Source organism: Pongo pygmaeus, chromosome 20 (assembly GCF_028885625.2).
Source record: "Pongo pygmaeus isolate AG05252 chromosome 20, NHGRI_mPonPyg2-v2.0_pri, whole genome shotgun sequence".
Taxonomy (NCBI): domain Eukaryota; kingdom Metazoa; phylum Chordata; class Mammalia; order Primates; family Hominidae; genus Pongo; species Pongo pygmaeus.
The window spans coordinates 39,920,491-39,941,755 of record NC_072393.2 but is presented as its reverse complement, the minus strand read 5'-3'; the positions used below and the strand labels follow the sequence as shown (position 1 = coordinate 39,941,755).

At 47.9% G+C, this 21,265-nt stretch overlaps 1 protein-coding gene across 4 annotated transcripts in view; it reads left to right on the top strand.

The window, feature by feature from the left end:
- The window catches only part of SCGB2B2 (secretoglobin family 2B member 2), a 197,422-nt gene that overhangs the window by 92,419 nt on the left and 83,738 nt on the right, over window positions 1-21,265 (top strand). The window contains exon 1 of one of the 4 annotated variants that reach the window (XM_054462915.2): window positions 1,021-1,433. The exons of 1 other annotated variant lie outside the window; for it this stretch is intronic. The gene's annotated coding sequence lies outside the window, so the exon portion shown is untranslated. Of the gene's footprint in view, window positions 1-1,020; window positions 1,434-21,265 lie in introns of those variants that run through there. 2 more of the 4 variants (XR_010124899.1, XM_054462918.2) reach the window with 2 other exon arrangements.

Here is a 21,265-nt window from a genome sequence, read left to right as displayed (position 1 = left end):
GAGTGAGCACTGGGAGGATGGAGACCCTCATCCTGGGAGGAGTCACTCCTCCTGCAGCCATCAGAGCCTGACGCCCCCTCTCCCCAGAAGTGCTTCTTAGACTTTGACCCTTCCCGGCCCACCCAAAAGGGCAATGGACCTCTCTGTATGCAAGCCAGAGCAGTCTACTGTTTGTATATTTGGGTTGTTTACTTTCTTTTTAACACTTAAATGTTAATTGACTTCACTCATTTTTAAAATTATAAATAGTGTGGCTATAGACTTTTTTGTACTTAGTAAGTACTGACCTGCATGATCTTTGTGAAGCAGTGCTTCTGTTACCAGTAAGGGTCACCATCCAGACCCCAAGAGAGAGTTCTTAGAGCTCACGCAAGAAAAAAATCCGTGGGAGACCACAGTGCAAAGCCAAAGCAAGTGTATTAAGAAAGTAAAGAAACAATGGGCACTCCACTGTTAGAGCAGCAGCTTGGGCTGCTGGACGAGGGATACTTGTAGTTATTGCTTGATGATATGCTAAACAAGGGGTGGATTATTCATGAGTTTTCCAGGAAAGAGGTGGGCAATTTCAATTTCCCGGAGCTGAGGGCTTCCCAGCTTTTTGAACCATACAGGGTAACTTCTGAACCTTACCATGGCATTTGTAAGTTGTCATGGCACTGATGAGAGTGTCTCTTAGCGTGCTAATGCATATAATTAGCATATAACTGAGAGGTGAAGCCAGCTGGGCTTCTGGATCAGGTGGGGCCTTGGAGAACTTTTCTGTATAGCTGAAGGATTGTAAATGCACCGATCAGCGCTCTGTGTCTAGCTAAAGGTTTGTAAACACACCAATCAGCCCTCTGTAAAAACACACCAATCAGCGCTCTGTGTCTAGCTAAAGGTTTGTAAATGCACCAATCAGCACTCTGTAAAAACGGACCAAACAGCACTCTGTAAAATAGACCAATCAGTGCTCTGTAAAATGGACCAATCAGCAGGATGTGGGCGGGGCCAAATAAGGGAATAAAAGCTGGCCAACTGAACAACCAGCGGCAACCGCGCTGGGGTCTCCTCCCACAGTGTGGGATGTTTGTTCTTTTGCTCTTTGGGTCTGCACTACCTTTATGAGCTGCAAAACTCATCCCAAAGGCCTGCAGCTTCACTCTTGAAGCCAGTGAGACCACAAACCCACTGGGAGGATTGAACAACTCCAGACACGCCGCCTTTATGAGGTGTAACACTCACTGTGAAGGTCTGCAGCTTCACTCCTGAAGCCAGCGAAACCATGAACTCACCGGGAGGAACAAACTCCAGCACGACTCCAGATGCACTGCCTTTATGAGCTGTAACACTCACCGCGAAGGTCTGCAGCTTCGCTCCTGAAGCCAGCGAGACCAGGAACCCACTGGAAGGAACCAATTCCGGACACATAACAAGCAGTGAGGACACCAAAGGTCAGTCTCCTCTCCATCTTGATTTTGGTGGGGTTTGGCCGGCTTCTTTACTGCAAGCTGTTTAACCAGCAAGGCCTTTATGACCTGACCTGTAGCTTGTGCCAACTTCCAATGTTATCCTGTGACAGAATGCTTTAAGTGTCTGGGAAGTAGGTCTCAGCCTTATTTTACCCAGGCCCTATTCAAGATGGAGTTGCTCTCGTTTAATCACCTCTGACACTTCTACCTTGGTGTATCCTGTGGGTGTGGTGGTGAATTCCTATAGCAGCCACAGTTTTAAAAAACACTGGCATCAGCTGGCTTCCTCTCAAGGCTTAGAGTATGTAATAAGGAAAGACTGGATTGTGCAAAGTATGTTCCCATCTATGATTTTACTGTACAATGATGAATTGTTTTCCAAAGTTGTACCAATTTTCACTCCTACCAGAGTTTATGGTTATTTTGCTTGCCAACTCTTACGCCAACACTCTCTTTGTAAAACTTTAAAAGTTTAATAATCTACTAGGTGTGAAATAGTAACTCACTGTGGCTTAAAGTTGCATTTTTTAATTGTTAATGAGATTGAGAATCTTTAAATGTCTATTGGTCTTAGTATTCCCTTCTCTGAGAATTGCAGGTCTTTTGGTCAGGAATGATGACCTTTTTAATATCAAAATGCAAGAGACTTAGGAAAAAATGAGGTTTAAGGAGATAGATAGTGCAGTGACTAGGTTATTAAGATAGTTTCCCACTTAGAATCCTGGGCTTTCAACTGAAATAGTAATTGAATGTGTTTTCTGGAGTTTGGCATAATGTTTCTGGTTATGAAATTCTTAAATTCTTTCCTACTTGGGATTTGCTGAACAATTTGAATCTGTGACGTGTCATCTCTGGTGCTCAGCAAACTCTTCCTCTCTCATATATTGCCTCTTCACCATTGTTTCTCTGCTTTGAGAATCCCAATTCTTTGTGAGGCAGGTGTTACCACTCTATCCTCCAGGTGTCTTAAATTCTCTGTAATTTTCATCCTTCAATCTCTGTGTTGCATTCTGGATAATTTATTCTGATCTATTGCCCATTCATAATTGTCTCTCCAAGACATTTTAATTTCAATTTTTCAAATTTTTTTTAACATGGTAGGTATAGTTGCTTCATAATATGTATCTGATAATAATAATAACTGAAGATTTTATGGGCCCCTTTGGATGTTTATTTCCAAATTCTTCAATCAGTTTGCTTTGCTCCCTTTTTTGTTGGTTATCTTTGTCCTTGAAAAGAGATTTCATGTAGCTTTCCCATATCCTTAGATGAAAGTGCCTTTCTCTTCTAGAGATTATATAATTTTTTTTTCAGACAAGACCAGGATACCTACCACTCTGGAACCACTTTAAACCACACTTAAGACATAAAGTCCCTGCTCAGTCCATCCAGAAAAGCTTGCATAGGGATTCTTCATTGTTTCTGCTTTTATTATTATTATTATTATACTTTAAGTTTTAGGGTATATGTGCACAATGTGCAGGTTAATTACATATGTATACATGTGCCATGCTGGTGTGCTGCACCCATTAACTCGTCATTTAGCATTAGGTATATCTCCTAATGATATCCCTCCCCCCTCCCCCCACCCCACAACAGTCCCCAGAGTGTGATGTTCCCCTTCCTGTGTCCATGTGTTCTCATTGTTCAATTCCCATCTATGACTGAGAACATGCGGTGTTTGGTTTTTTGTCCTTGTGATAGTTTACTGAGAATGATGGATTCCAATTTCATCCATGTCCCTACAAAGGACATGAACTCATCATTTTTTATGGCTGCATAGTATTCCATGGTGTATATGTGCCACATTTTCTTAATCCAGTCTATCATTGTTGGACATTTGGGTTGGTTCCAAGTCTTTGCTATTGTGAATAGTGCCACAATAAACATATGTGTGCATGTGTCTTTATAGCAGCATGATTTATAATCCTTTGGGTATATACCCAGTAATGGGATGGCTGGGTCAAATGGTATTTCTAGTTCTAGATCCCTGAGGAATCACCACACTGACTTCCAAAATGGCTGAACTCGTTTAAAAGTGTTCCTATTTCTCCACATCCTCTCCAGCACCTGTTGTTTCCTGACTTTTTAATGATTGCCATTCTAACTGGTGTGAGATGGTATCTCATTGTGGTTTTGATTTGCATTTCTCTGATGGCCAGTGTTGATGAGCATTTTTTCATGTGTCTTTTGGCTGCATAAATGTCTTTTCCTCATGATCTCACTGGAAGAATTATAGTGGCTTCCCATTATGAGTCCTCAGATATTTGGAATATGAGTTAAGTTCATGAATGGAGAGAGGGCCAACATTAAAGGACTAGATGTGACTCAGGGCATAGGTGAGAAGAACTTTAAATGGAGAGCTAGTCCTTTTGTTTCAATAGCTATGTCTGACCATCTCATAAAAAGCATGCCTATGAAGTTAAACCCCTAACTTGTGAATGCTCCATCATTAGGGAAGCAGGAGTATAGGAGAGCCAGAGGATGCCATTTTAAGTATAGTTCCATTTTGAGACTAGCAAAGCACATTCCTTGTCGGTCATGGCCCATAGTCATGGGGTGTTTATAGTTGAGGAAACAGCCTAAAGATACCTACAGGGACACTCCTACAACAGTGCAGAGTCTAGATGTCCCAATACCCATAACAATATATGCTTTGAAGATAATAGCTATGTTTTGATGTACTTACACACTGGAATGTCCAGGTTAGTTTAAATGAATACTGTAATAAACTTTTTTATTCTGCCTGCTCACCCACACATGACCCAGCTTAGCTTAGTTTTTTCACAGATAAGACCCCTATATAAGAAAAACTTAAAGCCGGTGCATTCCTCCTCTTGTTATCTGAGGGCCTCCTGCTCACTAATGGTGTAGCTTCTAATAAACTTGCTCCTTTTTTTTTTTAAGTATTTATTGATGATTCTTGAGTGTTTCTCGGAGAGGGGGATATGGGAGGGTCATAGGATGATAGTGGAGAGAAGGTCAGGAGATAAACACATGAACAAAGGTCTCTGGTTTTCCTAGGCAGAGGTCCCTGCGGCCTTCTGCAGTGTTTGTGCCCCTGGGTACCTGAGATTAGGGAGTGGTGATGACTCTTAAAGAGCATGCTGCCTTCAAGCATCTGTTTAACAAAGCACATCTTGCACTGCCCTTAATCCATTTAACCCTGAGTTGACACAGCACATGTTTCAGAGAGCACGGGCTGGGGGAAAGGCCATAAATCAACAGCATCCCAAGGCAGAAGAATTTCTCCTAGTCAGAACAAAATGGAGTCTCCTATGCCCACCTCTTTCTACACAGACACAGCAACAATCTCATCTCTCCTTCCTTTCCCCACACTTCCCCCCCTTCTTTTCAACAAAACCGCCATCGTCCTCATGGCCCACTCCCGATGGTCGCTGTCTCTTCAGAGCTGTTGGGTACACCTCCCAGACAGGGCGGCCAGGCAGAGACACTCCTCACCTCCCAGATGGGGTGGCCGGGCACAGGCGCTCCTCACTTCCTCCCAGACGGGGTGGCAGCCAGGCAGAGGCACTCCTTACCTCCCAGATGGGGTGGCTGGACAGAGGAGCTCCTCACTTCCCAGACAGGGTGGCCGGGCAGAGGTGCTCCTCACTTCCCAGACAGGGTGGCCGGGCAGAGGTCCTCCTCACTTCCCAGATGGGGCGGCTGGGCAGAGGCGCTCCTCACCTCCCAGATGATGGGCGGCCGGGCAGAGGCGCTCTTCACTTCCCAGATGGAGCGGCCAGGCAGAGGCGCTCCTCACTTCCCAGACGGGGTGGCCGGGCAGAGGTGCTCCTCACTTCCCAGACAGGGCGGCCGGGCAGAGACACTCCACACCTCCCAGACGGGGTGGCTGGGCAGAGGCGCTCCTCACTTCCTCCCAGGTGGGCTGGCAGCCAGGCAGAGGCACTCCTCACCTCCCAGACGGGGCAGCCGGGCAGAGGCGCTCCTCACCTCCCAGACGGGGCGGCCGGGCAGAGGCGCTCCTCACTTCCCAGATGGGACAGCTGGGCAGAGGCACTCCTCACTTCCCAGATGGGGTGGCCAGGCAGAGGTGCTCCTCACTTCCCAGACAGGGCGGCCGGGCAGAGACACTCCACACCTCCCAGACGGGGTGGCTGGGCAGAGGCGCTCCTCACTTCCTCCCAGATGGGCTGGCAGCCAGGCAGAGGCACTCCTCACCTCCCAGACGGGGCAGCCGGGCAGAGGCGCTCCTCACCTCCCAGATGGGGTGGCCGGGCAGAGGCGCTCCTCACTTCCCAGATGGGACAGCCGGGCAGAGGCGCTCCTCACTTCCCAGATGGGGTGGCCAGGCAGAGGCGCTCCTCATCTCCCAGACATTAGGCGGCCGGGCAGAGGCACTCCTCACTTCCCAGACGGGGCAGCCGGGCAGAGGCGCTCCTCACCTCCCAGGGGGGGCAGCCGGGCAGAGGTGTTCCTCATCTCGCAGATGGGGCGGCTGGGCAGAGATGCTCCTCACTTCCTCCCAGACGGGGTGGCGGCCAGGCAGAGGTGCTCCTCACCTCCCAGACGGGGTGGCCGGGCAGAGGCGCTCCTCACTTCCCAGACATTGGGCGGCCGGGCAGAGGCACTCCTCACTTCCCAGACGGGGCAGCTGGGCAGAGGCGCTCCTCACCTCCCAGAGGGGGCAGCCGGGTAGAGGCACTCCCCTCACCTCCCAGACGGGGCAGCTGGGCACAGGCCCTCCTCACTTCCCAGATGGGGTGGCCGGGCAGAGGCGCTCCTCACTTCCTCCCAGACGGGGTGGTGGCCGGGCAGAGGTGCTCCTCATCTCCCAGATGGGGCGGCCGGGCAGAGGTGCTTCTCATCTCCCAGACTGGGTGGACGGGCAGAGGTGCTCCTCACTTCCTTTCAGACAGGGTGGCGGCTGGGCAGAGGCACTCCTCACCTCCCAGATGGGGCAGCCAGGCAGAGGCGCTCCTCACTTCCCAGATGTTGGGCGGCCGGGCAGAGGCGCTCCTCATCTCCCAGACGGGGTGGCCGGGCAGAGGCGCTCCTCATCTCCCAGACGGGGCAGCCAGGCAGAGGCGCTCCTCACTTCCTCCCAGACAGGGTGGCGGCCGGGCAGAGGCGCTCCTCACCTCCCAGATGGGGCGGCCGGGCAGAGGTGCTCCTCACCTCCCAGACAGAGCGACTGGGCAGAAGTGCTCCTCACTTCCCAGACAGGGCGGCTGAGCAGAGGTGCTCCTCACATCCCAGATGATGGGCAGCCAGGCAGAGATGCTCCTCACTTTCTATACGGGATGGCGGCCAGGCAGAGGCGCTCCTCACTTCCCAGATGGGGCGGCCGGGCAGAGACACTCCTCGCTTCCTAGACGGGGTGGCGGTGGGGCAGAGGCTGTAATCTTAGCACTTTAGGAGGCCAAGGCAGGCGGTTGGGGGGTGGAGGTTGTAGCAAGCCGAGATCATGCCACTGCACTCCAGCCTGAGCAACATTGAGCATTGAGTGAGTGAGACTCCATCTGCAATCCCAGCACCTCGGGAAGCTGAGGCGGGCAGATAACTCGAGGCCAGGAGCTAGAGACGAGCCCGGTCAACACGGCGAAACTCCGTCTCCACCAAAAATACAAAAACCAGTCAGGCATGGCGGCGCGCGCCTGCAATCCCAGGCACTCGGCAGTCCAAGGCAGGAGAATCACAGGAGCCCGAGGCAAGGAGGTTGCTGTGAGCCGAGGTCACAGCAGTACAGTCCAGCTTCGGCAACAGAGGGAGACTGAAGAAAGGGGAGAGGGAGAGGGAGAGCATAAACTTGCTTCTTTCATTGCACTCTGCAACACACCTTAAATTCCTTCCTGAACAAGATCCAAGAACCCTCTTGGGGTCTGGATTGAGACCCCTTTTCCAGTGACACCCTGACTTGCATTGTTAGCAGAAAGGTTAGAGGCACTGGAATAGAGACTGAGGAGCAGAAATCGGGGTGTGAGGTAGAGAGAATCATAGGCATAAGCAAGTCTGATTTAAACAAATATGCCAGACACTTGAGAAAGAAAATGAGGCAGAGAGAGAGAGCAATAAGGAGAAACTAAAACACTACATGCAATACTCAACCCATTCCCTTCCACTAGCTCTTAGCTGCCTTCTGTCCCTTTCCTATTTAAAATAATGCAATGTTTACAATCAGTAATTTTTGCTGTTGGGATTTATCTGGTCAAGGGCACATTTTAGAATATGAACTTTGGAGAAGAAAAGCCAGTTTACACTGATGCAGAAGCTGTTTAAGATTCAGGGTGTGCTATGATGTGAATGTCTGTTCCCCACCCCCGCCACAGAATTCATATGCTGAAACCAAATCCCCAATGTGACAATATTAAGAGGTGAGGCCTTTGAGGAAATAAGTCATGAGGTTGGAGTTCTTATGAATGGATTGGTGTCCTTATAAAAGAGGCCCAAGCTTCTTTTCTCCTTTTGCCATGTGAGGTTATGGAAGGTGTCATGTATGAAGGGAGACAAAGTTTCAGATTTGTGTTTTGGTGGAAGTTTAGGTTCAAATGAGTCCCATATTGATGATTAGGTTTCAACATAGGAATTTTGGGGGGATACAAATATTCAGACCACAGCAAAAGCCATTGGTAGACACATCGGCCCTTGGGACTATGAGGGATTTTTAGATTTTAATGAGCTCATTATAAGTCCCACTAATTTATCTTGACCAAGGGATAAAGATTGGATACCCAGGAATCTCCACAGATAAGACTAGAGCTATGCTAGGCCACTATCTTATTACACGACAGCACAACATACAAAATAAATTGTAGATGCTACTAAATTTATAGATTAAATGCCTGTATCAAGAAAGAACTATCTCAAATCAATGACAGATTCAACCTTAAAAACTTGAAGAAAGACAATTGAAACTCAAAACAAGAAGGAAATAGTAAAGATGAGAGAGAAATCAATGATGTGGAAAACAGAATAGCAATAGAGAAAAACCAGTAATACCAATACAGATTTTTTTGAGATCAATAAAAGGGATCCACCTCTGTGGATCTAGCAAGAAAAAAATGTGAGAAAAAACAAATTACCAATTAGGTACAGATGAAGTGACATCACTAGATACTACATATTTTATTTATTCATTTATTAATTTAATTATTTATTTTTACACCCCACCTGGAGTGCATTGGCCCCATCATGGCTCACTGAAGTCTTGAACTCTTGGGCTCAAGCAGTTCACTGGCTTCAGCCTCCAAGGTAGTTTGGAATACAGGACTGCACCACCACAATCAGCTTTTACAGATTCTGAAACAGTAATAAGGAATTTTATGAATAATCTTCCAATACATTTCACAGTTGCCAGTTTGAAAATAAACACATAAAATTGAACAAATAAGTTAGACAACATAAATATTAATGGAGAAAATCCCATGGAATCTGTGAACAAAAATCTGGAATAAATGAATTTATAAAATTTACAGGGTAAATAATTTTTTTAAAAAATTATACTTCTATATACAATGATCAATTTGAAACTGAAATTTAAAAGCACTTTTTACAAGAGCATACAACATATACTTGAGACATAAGATGTGCAAGTTATATACATTGAAAACTACAAAAGATTGCTGAGGAAAATTAAAGATCTAAATAAAAGGAGAGATACACAATGTTTATGGATTAGAACACAATATTGTTAATGTGCTAATTCTTCTCAAATTGATAAACATGTATTCAATGCAATCCAATCAAAATCCCTCAATGCTTTTATTAGAAAATAACAAGTGAATTCTAAAATTCATATGAAAATACAAAGCACTTAGAATAGCAAAAAAAAAAAAAAAGAAAAAGATGCATAAAATTAAACGATTACATTGCCTGATTTAAAGACATATTATACAGTTAATTAAGACTTTAAAATGTAGCAAAAATATAGATTAAGAAAGTCCAGAAATAGACCAACACATAGAAGATCAAATGATGTTTTAGAAAGGTTCAAAGGCAATTCACTGAAGATCGTGTTTTCAACAAGTGTTGTTGGAACAACTGGACATCCATATTAAAACAAAAACCAGGCCAGGTGCAGTGGCTCACATCCTTAATCCCAGCACTTTGGGAGGCCAAGGTGGGTGTATCATGAGATCAGGAGTTCAAGACCAGCCTGGCCAAAATGGTAAAAGCCCATCTCTACTAAAAATACAAAACTGAGGCTTGGTGGCACGTGCCTGTAATCCCAACTACTTGGGAGGCTGAGGCAGAGGTTGAAGTGAGCCGAGATTGCACCACTGCACTCCAGCCTGGGTGACAGAGAAAGACTCCATCTCAAAACAAACAAACAAACCACAAAATTCTGATCCCAAACCTCACACGGCATACAATATTCAAGAACTAACTCAACATGGATTATAAACCTGAATATATGAAACCTTCATTAAGTAACATGAGAGAATTTTAAAAATCTTGGCAAATACTTCTGAAATATACACCAAAAACATGTTCAATCAAAGAAAAAAATAACACATTCAACTTTGTCAACAGTAAAGATTTCTGCTATGGGACACGATCTTTTAAGATGAAGGAAGAAAAGAGCCATAGACTAGAAGACTATACTGGCAAACCACATATCTGAAGAAGAACTTGTATTCATTATTTATTAAGAATTCTCAAAACTCAATAATAAAAGAAAAAAGTTTAAATGGGCAAAAGATTTGAATAGACACCTAGCCAAAGAAGATAGAGGGATGGCAGTAGTACACATAAAAATTGTAAACATTAGTCATTAGGGAGGTACAAAGGAAAATCACAGAGAAATACCACTACACACCAAATGGGAATAGTGAAAACTAAAGACTGATCATACCAAGTGTTGGTGAGGATATGGAGTACTTGAAATCCTCATAATACTGTGGTGAGAATGTAATGTAGTATAATGACTTTGGAACACAGTCAGTTTGTAAAAAGGTAAACATCCACTTACCCTGTGACTTGGTGTAATTATGCTTTTTATTTTCTGTATTTTATGATGACATCTTTTAAAGTTTGCTGGCTCTGGAGAGTCTGTCCTCCCAAGATTAGTCTTTTCTTAGAGATGGCAAAATGCTCGACCTGGAGCACCTCTCTCATATACAACCAACTGGCACTGAACCTACAGCCCCAATTACCTCTTTATCCAACTCTCACACCCCACACCAATATCTCCCCTGCACTGAAGCACCCCACGACCAGGTACTAGGTAACCAGAGACCAGCACCATAGGTCAAAGCCTGCCAGAGTTATTCAAACTAGCTAATCATAAGCTGTTTACTCTGCCCTGCCTGGCTTTTCCCATGGGAACCCCAACAAAGGCTGTGGCCTATGCTTTTCCCTTGCTCCTGCCTCCTGACCAGCACTGGTGCTCTCCATGTGGCCCTGTGTGGCATGGTGTGCCCCTAGGAAATGTAAATAATAATGTTTTCCATCGCATTGGCCTCTCTGTGTGGTCACTCAGTCACTGCCATAAATTAGAATCTCACAGGTGGAAATGAGACACACCTCTTCGTGTGTGTGTGTGTGTGTGTGCATGTGTGTAAGTGGGGGCAGGGCAGGTCTGCAGACAGACCCACAGCCATAGGCCATGCCTTTGGGGTGACAGTGTATCAGGAACTAAGCTCAGCATGCAGTGGGATGGGTTGGGTGTTGCTGTGACATCCTGTGTCCTCCCTGGAGCACTGTGGGATTGGGAGCAGGCTGAGCACTATGGTGCCAGCCCACAGGTCCATGTGTGTGTGTGCACCCAGGAGGCCCTGAGGCATGACCGTGTGTCTTGGCAAACATGTGTCTGCATTTGGCACGCCCTAGCACAGAATCTGCCACCAAGCGCTGATTCAACAAACATTTGATAAGTGAGTTTGTTTCTCTGAATGGGTAGCAGATTAGGTGCAGCTTTCGTGAAAATTAGTAAATTGTAATTTAGATTCAAATATCATTACCTGGAATAAAACACAGAACCTAAAGGAAGTGAGATATAGAAAGTGCATTAGGAACACATGTTACACAGTGAAGAGATGCTACTGTGTCCGGAATTGGTGGGTTCTTGGTCACACTGACTTCAAGAATGAATCCGCGGACCCTCGCAGTGAGTGTTACAGTTCTTAAGGCAGCACGTCTGGAGTTGTTCATTCCTCCTGGTGGGTTCGTGGTCTCGCTGGCTTCAGGAGTGAAGCTGCAGACTTTCATGGTGAGTGTTACAGCTCATAAAGGCAGTGTGGACCCAAAGAGTGAGAGTAGCAAGATTTATTGCAAAGAGCAAAAGAACAAAGCTTCCACAGTCTGGAAGGGGACCAGAGCAGGTTGCCTCTGCTGGCACAGGCAGCCTGCTTTTATTCTCTTATCTGGCCCCACCCACATCCTGGTGATTGGTCCATTTTATAGAGAGCCGAGTGGTCTGTTTCCACAGGGTACTGATTGGTGCGTTTACAATCCCTGAGCTAGACACAAAGGTTCTCCATCTCCCCGCTAGATTAGCTAGATACAGAGTGTGGACACAAACGTTCTCCAAGTCCCCACCAGAGTAGCTAGAGAGTGTGGATTGGTGCATTCACAAACCCTGAGCTAGACACAGGGTGCTGATTGGTGTATTTACAATCAGGAGCCCAGTTGGATTCACCCAGTGGATCCGGCAACTGGCCGCAGGTGGAGCTGCCTGCCAGTCCCCCGCGTGCGCCCGCACTCCTCAGCCCTTGGGTGGTGGATGGGACTGGGCACTGTGGAGCAGGGGGCGGTGCTCATCGGGAAGGCTCGGGCTGTACAAGAGCATGGAGAGGTGGGAGAGGCTCAGGCATGGCGGGCTGCAGGTCCCGAGCCCTGCCCCACGGGAAGGCAGCTAAGGCCCAGTGAGAAATTGAGCACAGCAGTTGCTGGCCCAGGTGCTAAGCCCCTCAGTGCCCCGGCCTGCAGGACCAGCCAGCCTTCTCTGAGTGCGGAGCCCGCCAAGCCCACGCCCACAGGGAACTCCAGCTGGCCCACAAGCACGGAGCTCAGCCCGGGTTCCCACTCGCGCCTCTCCCTCCACACCTCCCTGCAAGCTGAGGGAGCCAGCTCCAGCCTTGGCCAGCCCAGAAAGGGGCTCCCACAGTGCAGCGGTAGGCTGAAGGGCTCCTCAAGTGCCGCCAAAGTGGGAGCCCAGGCAGAGGAGGCGCCCAGAGCGAGCAAGGGCTGCGAGGGCCGCCAGCATGCTGTCACCTCTCACTACATATCTGGGTGTTGAAGCCACTTGCCTGTGACTTCTGTCACCTGACTGGACCCTGATTGGTAAGGGTGACCAGGGGCAAAATCAGCAGAGGGGCACAGCTGGGGGGTCCTTGCTGGCCTGGCGACTCACTGAGCTGTGAGCAGCAGGGGAAGCTCGACCCAGGACCCTAGTGAGTATGGGTGTGGGGGGAGGGGAATGTGGGTGGCCCGGGTCAGTGTCAGGGTGGGCTCCCCCCCATCCCACCTTCCTGTTACAGGAGGAGGGTCACCAGGTTCTTACTGTTTTGAACGAAGAATTGGGGAAAACGCACAAACAAAGCAAAGAAAGAATTAAGCAACAAAAGCAGAGACTTACTGAAAGTGAAAGTACACTCCAAACAGTGGGAGCAGGCCCAAGCATAAGGGCTCAAGAGCCCAGTTAGAATTTCCTGGGGTCTAAATACCCTCTAGAGGCTTGCCATTGGTTACTTGGTATACACCCTATGTAAGTAAAGTAGTGGCCTGCATTCAGCCCCAATTAGCACAGCAGGAGTGGGAGGAGGGGAAGCAGCAGGGCAGGAGGTGGGGAGGGTGGGGCCCTGGGCCCAGGTTCTCCTGGGCTGGACAGGCTGCCTGGGCAGAGACCCGAGGTGCCTGTGGATGGTGTCACTTCAGTACCGTGTAGGCACACTGGTTGTTGATTTCCTCCTGTGGGGAGGGGTGGGAGGCTGAAGGGAGGGGTCTTCTGGGGAAGGAGGGATAGGATGGGGTTGACAGCAGAGATTGAGTATGAGAGGGCGGAGGCCCAGCACCCTGAGGTCTTTTCCCTGGGCAGCTGCCCGTCTGCAGGGACATTGCTTGGTGAGAGGTGGGGAAGTGTTCGGGTGGAGAGAGAGGTTCTCAGGGAACAGAGTCCCTGCTCTCAAAGAAGGTCAAGGGCTGTGATGAGGCACTGGGGGCCGGGCCTGCTGCATGACGGCCTGTCCCTCCTCGGGGGTCGTGGTGTTGGTCACCATGTCCTTGAGTTTGGCGGCTGTGTTTCTTTCCAGCTCCGTGGGATGGTGTCTGTTGACAGAATCCATGTAGGTGTCCTTGTCCTCGGTCAGAAACTGGTTCTTGACAGTCACGAGCTGCGGGCATAGTTTCTTGGGATCTGCAGGGAGAGTAGGAGCACCTGAGCAGGGAGGGGTGGGTACTCCAGGGCTGCAGCATGGCCCAGAGTCTCCTGGCAGGGCCTACCCACGAGCAACAGCAGCAGCAGCAGCGGGAGGCCCAGCAAGGCCAGGGCTCAGGTGGGCACCATGCGGTGCAGGTTCGGGGCCGACTAGGGTGTGGGTTACACTTGGGGTGGTGCAGAATCCTCTCCCTCTGGCATCTGGGGAGATGCGGTCCTTAAACTCAGGGTCCTGGGAGCAGGCCCGGTGGGCGTGGCTTGGCTGGGACCTGGAGAGTCGGGGAGAGAGTGGAGTTTCTGGTGGCCCAGCGGGCGCAGCAGGTGGCATCTGCCAGGTACCCACCCCCTGCCTGTCCAGTGGTGCAGGATCTAGGTGGCTGTGTACTGCAGACATCCATGCGCCCTGGGACCCACAGGTGGCCCAGTGGCCTGTCACATTGTATGTGGGGCAAGAGGCTTGGGTGCACATGTGTGAGAATGGGATTCTGTGTGTGTGAGTAGAATGTGCTGTCGGGAGCGTGTGGGGTGTTTGGTACCTGAGGTTGGGGTGTCTGACTGTGTGGGACAAGGGTCTGTGATTATCTGAATATGCGGGTGTGATTGTGGCTGGCACAGGCCTTGTGGCTGCCTCTGCCCTCCTTGTCTGAGAGAGACAGGGAGACATTGAGAAAGCCTGGTGTGGGGACCCTGCAGGACAGGGACAGGGGACCCCTCTGCACTTTGTATAATCTGGGGACCCTCCCCAAGGGGAAAAGCCAGCTACAGTGGAAAAGCACTGGCTGAGTGGGCTTCATCCTGGGGAGAGAGTCTGGGAGACTGCAGCTGAAAGGTGTGGGCTCCAGGAGAGCCACAGAGGGCTGAGCAGCAGAGCCAGAGAACAGAGGACCTGGGAGCAGAGGGCCGCCCTCCCTCCATCTTCCTTCCTTCTCTGGACCTCAGAGCACTGTGTCCCCTTCCCACTCGCACAGCTGCAGGTGGAGCCAGCTGGGGGGCTATCTAAAGGGAGTGGGGTCCTCTGAGGGCCGAGAGGGCCAGGTCCCTGAGGACCTGAGGCTCCTCTGGGCCTCCCAGGGCTGGGCCTGTGGCTCTGATCTGCTTTGTCCTGGGAGGGATATGCTCAGTGGTGGGGTTTGTGTAGCTGTCACTCACTCACCTGCCTGTGCCCAGCCACTCACCTCTCACTCCCATCCGCCCCACCCAATACACACGTGGGCCCTCAACTGCCATGAGGGGTAGTTCCTGCCTGTGTCACGCACATCCATCCCACCCACCACACTGCAGGTTACAGGACTGCCCCACAAGTGCCACCATGCCTGCATGAGGTCACCTGCATGACATGACCAGATCGTGCACTTTCTATGCCAGGGCCAGGGCAAGCTTGCACTTTCAGCCTTGGGGAGATGGGGAGTGGTGGTGGCTGGTGGCCAGGGAAGTCACCAGGCTGGAGACATCATCTACCTCCAGGAGAGGGTTGATATCAGACATCTCCCGTGCACCACTTTGAGCTACCTCAGCTTCACCTGAGACTCTGGCTGGCACTGGGACCAGCAGTTCCATGAAGGTTTAGACCATCTCTAGGCTTAGGAAGGGCCTCCCTTGTCATCACTGTGGTCCGGGCTGCATGCCTTGTGACCAAGGACTCTGGACAGCAGATGCAGCCAGCCAGAGTGTGTGGGTGAGGGGCCTGGGCACAGGAGGGATGCGAGGCCTTCCCTGCACCCCCATGGCCACCATTTCAGAGGGAGGACAGCAATTGTTTGGGTTTGTCCTGTGAGCGGTGGCAGAGAGCAGGGCCCAGGGCAGGTCCAGGGCCAGACAGGCATCCCATGCTGCAGCCTCGGGGCCACCAGGCACATGATGGGGCCATTGTGGGAGTGTCCCCTGTGCCAAACACCTGGGCAGGAGGTGCCCTGGGGTCGGTGGGTGGATCAGGGCATTTGCAGGATTTGTGGTTTCTGTTAGAAATGCATGTCCTGGAGGATGAAGGAAGAGGAGAGGGGGTGGTTGGGAGAGAGATACAGCTCCCGCTGCTTCCTGGCCTCTAAGTGGGGGTGATGGGTGGTAGGTGAGTGGCAGAGGGGTCAGCGGGAGCTGCAAGGCTGAGCCAGGGAAAGGGAGGCAGCAGGGATGCAGGCCTTGCCTGAGGCTGACTCAGGGCTAGGGCTTCTCAGTGGCCAGGGCCCTAGAGCTCCTGGACAGGGAGTTTGCAGAAACAGTGACACAGCACGCAACACAGCACAACTGGACACAACACAACCTGGCACAGCAGAGCACCATGCAGTGCACTGGGCTGCAGTAGAGCATGGAGTGGGGTCTGTGGGACCCAGTGAGTCATGGAGCAAACTGACCTGAGCCACGTCCCTCAGCCAAGGCACAGGCACCCGGCCTTGAGCCACCTACTTCCTTGTGACAGCCTCATGCCCTGGTGTCCCAGGGGCTGAGGACAGGGCTGGGGCTGCTGTCCAAGGTGAGATCTGACTAATCCCCTGCCCCTAACCCCCAGTTGTTTTGGGAACTTGAGCATCTTCTAAGGGACCCAGTGGTGCTGTTGGGATTTCTGGGCACCTGGCCACACTGGCTCCCACTGTAGTCTGGCCTTGGGGCCTGCATGGCCTCTGCTTATTGAGCCCTGTTGTTCTCTGCCAGGCACCGTTGGCCCTGTGGCCAGGCTGGCTCCTGGAGAATGGCCTGTCCCCAAAGCCTCCCAGCTCACCTGCTTTGCTTTTCTCCCACACTGGGAGGTGGGAGCCAGGTTGACACTAGGGGAGGAGCTCCCTCAACTGTGGGTTCACCTTAAGGTTCTGGGCAGGGTTTTGGGAGATGAGACTTTCTGGATAGGGGCTGGAGGTCAACAGCATGCTGAGTGGGGAGTGGTCCCATAGCAGAGGCATCCCATGGGGGAGGGGTGAGGTGGGCAGGGAGGACGACCCGGCTGTGGAGGAGCTGGGGCAGGCAGGTTACACGGGTGCAGCTCACACTCCCTCCTTCTCCCCATTGTCTCTTCCCCCCAATCCTCTCCTGTCTCTTCCTCCTTGCCCTGTTCTTTCCCTCTTTCCCCTCTGCATCTCCATCTTCTCGTCTCTTTTTCTTTATTCATTTATCCTCCGCTTCACTTTCCCTTTCTCCCTTTCACTCCTCCCCTTGCCTCTCATCTTTCTATTGTGACATATGACACAAATACAGAATAGGACACACCATATAAAGTGTATCTTAAGTGATGACTGTGATGCAAACCTCACAATACCCCTGCAGTTCAATAAAGGGCATGGTGAGCCCCTCCCGGCACCAGCCTCACTGCCTAGAGTTGACCCCTGTTCTGACTTTGTGGTTTTCTGTTATTTTAGCGGATGATTTTGCTACCTGAACATCTGCACATACAGTAAACATTAATTTTGCCTTTTTATAATTTTTATGGCCATGGTCATCGTGTGTGTTCTCCTGTATCTTACTTTTTTGTTCAACATTGCTGTTGCTATCAATCCACATTGCTGTCTTTATGGTTTAAAAAATCTACCATTGTGTACTGATTCTATTATCATGAAAAACACTACAGGGAGCTTTTATGTGTCAATATCCTGGCACACATTTACATTCACATTTGTTAGGGTTTATGCCCATGTGTGGAATTTTAGGTGATAAGATATTCATATTCTTGATTGTTCTAGGAAACAGGAAACCTTTAAAGCAGTTGTACAATGCACACCCCCAGCCACACTGTAGTATTTCCTACTGCTCTAGATCGCCACAAGGTGGTATTGTCAGTGTCATGTGAACCATCTGGTAGGCAGGTGTCAGGGGCATCGGCATCTCACTGGGTTTCCATTTGCATTTTGTGGTGTAATGAGGTTGAGGCCTCTTCATATGTTTATCAGTCATTTAGTGAAATGTGAGTAGAAGGCTTTTTCCCCACTTTTTTTTCTTTTTTTTTTTTGAGACAGGGTCTCTCTCAGCCACCCAGGCTAAAGTGCAGTGGCATGATCTCACTTCACTGCAGCCTCAACCTCCTGAGCTCAAGCGATCCTCCTGTTTCAGCCTCCTGAGTAGCTGGGACTACAGGCACATACCACTGTGCCTGGCTAATTTTTGTATTTTCAGTAGAGACGGGATTTCACCATGTTGCCCAGGCTGGCCTTGAACTCCTGTGCCTTGGCCTCCCAATGTGCTGAAGGAGTTCTTTGTATTTTCTTGATAAGAGCCCTTGTTTGTTTATTTGTGGAAAATGTCTTCCCCAACACTGATCAACTTTGTATTTTCTTTATGGTTTTTAATGAGCAGAAGTTTAAAGTTTAATATAATTAAATTTATCAATGTTATACTTTATGCTTCATGTTGTGTGTGGTTGTTTAAAAAACATTTTTATCTCTTTATTGTTTTTAATATGGTTTTATTCCTTTGGAAAAAAGATTCTCATGTCATGGTCATAAAGATATTCTTCTACATAAAGATTTGTAAAGTCTTTATTGTTTTGGATTGCCCATTAAGGTCTCTAAGGTACATGGAATGGACTTTTATGTGAAGTGTGGGTAAGAACTCCCTTACTTTTTAATTATATAGATTCCCTGCTGTCCCAGTTTAGGACAGGGTTGTGTAATATTTTGGCTTCCATGGGCCACACTGAAAGAAGAAGAATTGTTTTGGGTCACACATAAAATACACTAACATGGCCTGGCACGGTTGCTCACACCTGTAATCCCAGCACTTTGGGAGGCCAAGGCAGGTGGATCATGAGATCAAGAGATTAAGACCATCCTGGCCAACATGGTGAAAACTCCTCTCTACTAAAAATACAAAAAAATTAGCTTGGAGTGGTGGCACACACCTGTAGTCCTAGCTACTTGGGAGGCTGAGGCGAGGCAGGAGAATTGCTTGAACCTGGGAGGCAGAGGTTATGGTGAGCTGAGATTGGGCCTCTGCACTCCAGCCTGGTGACAGAGCAAGACTCCATCTCAAAAAAATTAAATTTAATTTAAAAAAAATACACTAACACTAACAATAACTGATGAGCTAAAAAAAAAAAAAATCACAAAAAAACTCATAATGTTTTTAAAAAGTTTACAAATTTGTGTTGGGCCACATTGAAAGCTGTCCTGGGCTGCATGGGGCCTGCAGGCCGCAGGTTGGACAAACTTGGTTTAGGGGAAGATGGCCTTTATTCCATTATTCTCAGTGTCCCTTTTGTCAAAAACCAAGTGCCCCACAGAGGGACATAGTTTGCTTCTGAGTTCCCTATTTCATGTCGCTGGTCTCTTTGTCTGTCTCTATGCCAGTGTGGCACTGCATTGAGTACACACTAAAGCTTTACTTAGTTCTTGACTCTGGCAGAGGTAGTCCTTCCACTTTGGCCTTGTTCCTAGAATGTCTTTGCTGGTTTTGGCCCTCTACAGTGCCAGATGTTTAGAAACAGCTTTTTAAATTCAATTTGGAGAGAATTGAAATTTTGATAATATTGAATATTCTTCTCCATAACACTGGTACATGTTGCCCTTTATTTTGGTCTCCCTTATTTTATCTCAATAATTTTTTACATATGTATTTCTTTTTTTAATGTCATTACACATTTATTTATTTTTTTTTATTATACTTTAAGTTCTAGAGTACATGTGCACAACATGCAGGTTTGTTACATAGGTATACATGTGCCATGTTGGTTTGCTGCACCCATCAACTCGTCACCTACATTAAGTATTTCTCCTAATGCTATCCCTACCCCAGCCCCCCACCCTCTGACAGGCCCCAACATGTGATATTCCCTGCCCTGTGTCCATGTGTTCTCATTGTTCAACTCCCATCTATGGGTGAGAACATGTGGCATTTGGCTTTCTGTCCTTGTGATAGTTTGCTGAGAATGATGGTTTCCAGCTTTGTCCATGTCCCTGCAAAGGACATGAACTCATCCTTTCTTATGGCTGCATAGTATTCCATGGTGTATATGTGCCACATTTTCTTAATCCATTCTATCATTGATGGACATTTGGGTTGGTTCCAAGTCTTTGCTATTGTGAATAGTGCCGCAATAAACATATGTGTACATGTGTCTTTATAGTACAGTGATTTATAATTCTTTGGGTATATACCCAGTAAATGGATCGCTGAGTCAAATGGTATTTCTAGTTCTAGATCCTTGAGGAATTGCCACACTGTCTTCCACAATGGTTGAACTAATTTACTCTTCAACCAACAGTGTAAAAGTGTTCCTATTTCTCCACATCCTCTCCAACATCTGTTGTTTCCTGACTTTTTAATGATGGCCATTCTAACTGGTATCTCATTGTGGTTTTGATTTGCATTTCTCTGATGACCAGTGATGATGAGCATTTTTTCATGTATCTGTTGGCTGCATAAATGTCTTCTTTAGAGAAGTGTCTGGTCATATACTTTGCCCACTTTTTGATGGGGTTGTTTGCTTTTTTCTTGTAAATTTGTTTAAGTTCTTTGTAGATTCTGGATATTAGCCCTCTGTCAGATGGGTAGATTACAAAAATTTTCTCCCATTCTGTAGGTTGCTTGTTCACTCTGATGATAGTTTCTTTTGCTGTGCAGAAGCTCTTTAGTTCAATTAGATCCCATTTGTCTATTTTGGCTTTTGTTGCCATTGCTTTTGGTGTTTCAGTCATAAAGTCTTTGCTCATGCCTAGGTCCTGAATGGTATTGCCTAGGTTTTCTTCTAGGATTTTTATGGTGTTAGGTCTTACATTTAAGTCTTTAATCCATCTTGAGTTAATTTTTGTATAAGGTGTAAGGAAGGGATCCAGTTTCAGCTTTCTACATATGGCTAGCCAATTTTCCCAGCACCACTTATTAAATAGAGAATCCTTTCCCTATCGCTTGTTTTTCTCAGGTTTGTCAAAGATCAGATGGTTGTAGATGTGTGGTGTTATTTCTGAGGCCTCTGTTCTGTTCCATTGGTCTATATATCTGTTTTGCTACCAGTACCATGCTGTTTTGGTTACTGTAGCCTTGTAGTATAAAGTCAGGTAGCATGATGCCTCCATCTTTGTTCTTTTTATTTAGGATTTTCCTGGCTATGCAGGCTCTTTATTGGTTTCATATGAACTTTAAAGTAGTTTCTTCCAATTCTGTGAAGAAAGTCATTGGTAGCTTGATGGGGATAGCATTGAATCTATAAATTACCTTGGGCAGTATGGCCATTTTCATGATATTGATTCTTCCTATCCATGAGCATGGAATGTTCTTCCATTTGTTTGTGTCCTCTTATTTCACTGAGCAGTGCTTTGTAGTTCTCCTTGAAGACATCCTTCACATCCCTTGTAAGTTGGATTCCTAGGTATTTTATTTTCTTTGTAGTAATTGTGAATGGGAGTTCACTCATGATTTGGCTCTCTGTTTGTCTGTTATTGGTGTATAGGAATGCCTGTGATTTTTGCACATTGATTTTATATCCTGAGACTTTGCTCAAGTTGCTTATCAACTTAAGGAGATTTTGGCTGAAACGATGAGGTTTTCTAAATATAAA